The sequence below is a fragment of the Setaria italica genome, chromosome VIII, assembly GCF_000263155.2.
Source record: "Setaria italica strain Yugu1 chromosome VIII, Setaria_italica_v2.0, whole genome shotgun sequence".
Lineage (NCBI taxonomy): Eukaryota > Viridiplantae > Streptophyta > Magnoliopsida > Poales > Poaceae > Setaria > Setaria italica.
In genome coordinates, this window is record NC_028457.1 from 26,517,454 (window position 1) to 26,521,801 (window position 4,348).

A 4,348-nucleotide genomic window follows, 5' to 3' on the forward strand; every position below is an offset into this window, starting at 1 on the left:
AAGCACAAAGGTGGTGTAGTGTAGGATGGGAAGATTTGCCGGACGGGGAAGTTCAGTCACCTTGCAGCCTGCAGTGTCAATCTCCATCGACTGCCAGAAGGAACTCCCGAAGGGGCAGGCGAACAGAAGGTGGTCACTGGTTTCCTCCGCCCTTTTGCAGACTTCACAGGTAGCATTGGATAGAACATTCTTCATACGTACGCAGGTTCACCCGGCTCTGGATTCGGTCCTGCACCAGCAGCCAGGTGACGAACTTGACACGCGGAGGCGCCTTGTTCTCCCACACGATTCATGGAAGACGCATGGTGCAGGGCCAATTGCCTGCATCGTGGCCTTGTAGACCGGCCCTGCTCTCATGGTGCCGTCATCGCTCAGCAGCACTGATGCTTTGTAGTCGTCGCCATCTCCCAGCTGGATGTTTTGTAGTAGTTCCTGCATTAGCCGTGGAACAAAGAGCTGGCGCAGATTAGAGCTCAGATTAAGTGCACTTGACGCTTACTCTTTTCTTCCATGTACTATTTTATATCTTTCATTTAGTGTGTAAGATATTAGAACATGGGGTGGTATCAGCACATGGTTGGCGTGGCGGTGAAGTTGTACTATGATTGGAGGGCCACTATCACATGTGCTAGTTAAAGGCCAGACCAACAAGACGTCAACCAGACCATACCGGGCCTCTATATAAAGGAACCCGAACCTAGATAAACGTCCACACCGAAAATGGCTGCAACACTCTTGTCCTCCTCTATGGCTCTCGCTCTGCTTCCACTCCTGCTGCTAGCAGCCGCGTCCATTCCCTCTCTGGCTTCAGCTTCACCTTCCCTCGACCATGGTTTGGATGGCGAGGAGCTGCTGATGCTGGGGAGGTTCCATGGGTGGATGGCGGCGCACGGCCGGTCATACGCCAACGAGGAGGAGAAGCTTCGCCGCCTCAAGATATACCGAAGCAACATGGAGTTGATCGAGGCGGCCAACCAGGATGGCCGGATGAGCTACCAGCTCGGCGAGACACCGTTCACCGACCTCACCAATGATGAGTTCATGGCCCAGTACAGCAGCAATCTGTTGTCCTCGGTGCCGCCGGAGGAGGAGATGATCAGGACTCGCGCTGGCCCCGTCCATGAGGGAGGTGGCCATGGCGGTGATCTCCCTCTCGCCGCCGGTAAGGAGCCACCGCGACCCGCGTCCTACCAACCTGACATCATTGCCGGCCAGCATTGATTGGAGGATGATGGGCGTCGTGACGGCAGCCAGGAATCAAGGCGCTTGCGGTAAGTATGCCAGTGACATCCAAAGCCATGCATGCGTGAAAATTTACTGGTGCAAGTGTCTACGTGCTTGAAGGGTCTTGCTGAGCGTTCGCGTCGGTGGCGACGATGGAGAGCGCACAGGCAATACGCACACGAACAGTGCCTTCACTCCAGTCGGAACAGCAGCTGGTAGACTGCGACGGGTACGGCTAGACTTGTCACTGGATTTGCATTATCCATAGTCCATTTGAACTATTTTATCCTTAGACTCTATTGGACTGCATCATATTGGTTAGGTCCAAACCTAACACAGACTTGGTTGATCCCTTTCCATCACCATCTCTAGGTACGACCTAGGCTGCCGTGGCGGCTTTTTGGGCAATGCATTCCCATGGGTGATCCAGATCGGGGGCATCATCTGGGCCCCGTTGTACCCCTACATCGGTATGTCTGGTATGTGCCAGAGATTCAAGCCTGCTGCGGTTAGGCTTCGGAGCTACCGGTGGGTTGTGCCCAACGAGGTGTCGCTCATGCAGGCCGTGGCGCAGCAGCCCGTCGCGGTCACCATCTGACGCGAGCAACCCCTGTTTCCAGCATTACTACGTATAAATTGTATACAGATCCCAAAATAAATATTCTCGTTTTGTTGTGTTCCTAATGAGTCATAGTTCTGTACAAAATATGTATGCTCAAGCTACTCACTACGGGAAACCTCAAAGTTGCCGAGTGTAATTGCTTCGCCGAGTGTATTATTGTGGGCACTCGGCGAAGGACCGGTTTGCCGAGTGCAATCCTAGAAACACTCGGCAAACATAATACACTCGGCGAAAACACGATTTGCCGAGTGCCACCAAAAAAACACTCGGCAAACACCCACGGGGCACTCGGCAAAGATGGGGCACTCGGCAAAGTCTTGAGCACGTGACTTCCACGTGCCGCGCTGGGCCGCCGCCGTGACGGACATTAGGCTTTGCCGAGTGTCGACGGGGGGCACTCGGCAAACTTGGAGTTTGCCGAGTGTCTCCATGGGCACTCGGCAAGACAGCGTTCAGAGCACACCTCTCGGTGGGGCACTCGGCAAGCGCAAGCTCAACGAATTCCTGGCTCTTACCTAGGGAAACCGAAAAAACCCTCCTCCCACTAGTGTGCCGAGTGTTGCGAAACGTTCCCCCGAGTCCAGTGCGGCCACGCGTGCGCCGCGCCCCCTGACGCGGCCAGCCACCACCAGGGCTCCCGCTCTCCGAGCCCTTTGCTCTTCTCCCTATCCCCCCCACCACTTATTGCAGCCGCCTCGCGCACGGCACGCCGAAAGCTCGCGTCCTGTTAGTGGCCTCGAGTAGCGTTCCCAGTGCGCAGCGGGACGGAACGAAGCCCGACCGCTGCGAGATTTCAAGCCTTGGATTGCGGCCGCTGCGAGATTTCAAACCTTGGACTGCGGCCGCGTTAGGGGATGCCTGAGTGCGCTAGTATGCCGAGTGCTAAAAAGGACACTCGGCAAACCTACTAGTTTGCCGAGTGTCGTGATGGGACACTCGGCAAACCTATTAGTTTGCCGAGTGTTGTGATGGGACACTCAGCAAAGTGGCGAGTATGCCGAGTGCTAGAGGGAACACTCGGCATACTTTAGGGTTTGCCGAGTGTTTTTTGACACACTCGGCAAAAGTAATTTTTTTCCCTCCTCCACCCTCCAAACTTTTTACACTCCACATGTATGGCATTTGGCACTGCATGGTAGAAGGTGGACTATTTATTGACCTGTTTGCTATATTTAATCAATTAATTTCATTTAGAGTAATTTTTTGATTTAAGTCAAATTTGAACTGCAGGTGATTGGAATAATGGAATAATATGAGTGGAAAAATCATATTCATGTTAGTGAGTCCAAATTGAGGTCTCACCCAGAAAATGAAAAGAAATTTTGAACATTTTGTTAAGGAAACACGACTACGAACAAGTGGCCAAATGATTGTTTAATTCTCAAAAATACAAACGAAGTTTGAAAATCACAAGATTTTGCAAGATGCTATGATTTCATATGCAGAGGCTGTGGTAAAAAATTGACAAGGTTTCGCACAAGTTTTGACATATGATGTTTAGAATTCGAAGCATCTCCGGAGAGGATTTGTAGAAGTTGGAAGGATCCGGTAAGATTTTGAGACGAATCGATACTTGAATTTGTCATTGAGTCCCAATTTATTTTTATAGGCTATAGAGAACATAGATTGGTTCATGTCAAATTTTGAGAATTTTTCGGATCCGTTTGGTAATTTTTATTCATTAATTGCACGTATATGAATTTAATAGATATAAATTTAATATGAGCTATAAATCCATGAAATAATGGAATAATATGACTTAAAAAATGAAATACGCAATGTTTAGTGAATTTGACTAGGCTTTTGCAAACTTTACATACTTTTAATTAATAAAACCAGTTTGGACATGAAATAATAGTACCTATTTGCCGAGTGTCACGGGATGGCACTCGGCAAAGAGCCTATTTGCCGAGTGTCAACCCTGGGACACTCGGCAAATGTCGCCGCGGTCCACCTGTCAGCCGCAGTTTGAAATTCGAAAAAAAAATTTAAAACAATAAAAAAAATTGTTTGCCGAGTGCTCCTGATCTAGCACTCGGCAAAGGCTTTGCCGAGTGCTAGATCAGGAGCACTCGGCAAAGCGGGCACCCCCACCACACTTAGCGCATCACGCGCCTCACGCGGACAGGCACAGGCACAACACGCACACGCCCGCGCCCGCCCGGCCCCCCGCGACCGCTCCGCCGCCCGGGCCGAGCCGTCGCCGCTCGCCCGCGCCGCCGCCACCGCCGCTCGAACAACCGCGCCCGCTCCGCCGCCCCGCGCCCGCTACCGCCACCATGTTCGCGCCGGCGCCGCTCGCCCTCACCGCACTGGCACCCCAGCATCACCGCGACCGGCTGCGCGCCGCACAGACTGGTCTGAGACGCCAATGAATAGATGACCTTGCTAGAGAGTCAACTCAGGCCCACATAGCGCAGGCTCGCCCGTCCGCTTCGACTCCGGCCAGACCCCGACCCCGGGGCGTCTGGCAGGATCGCTTGTCGCCGTCCCCATTGCCCT

General features: G+C 52.5%; 1 pseudogene; it reads left to right on the plus strand.

Moving 5' to 3' along the window:
- Window positions 1-720: 720 nt before the first annotated feature.
- The window catches only part of LOC101781711, a 14,219-nt pseudogene continuing 10,591 nt past the window's right edge, over window positions 721-4,348 (plus strand).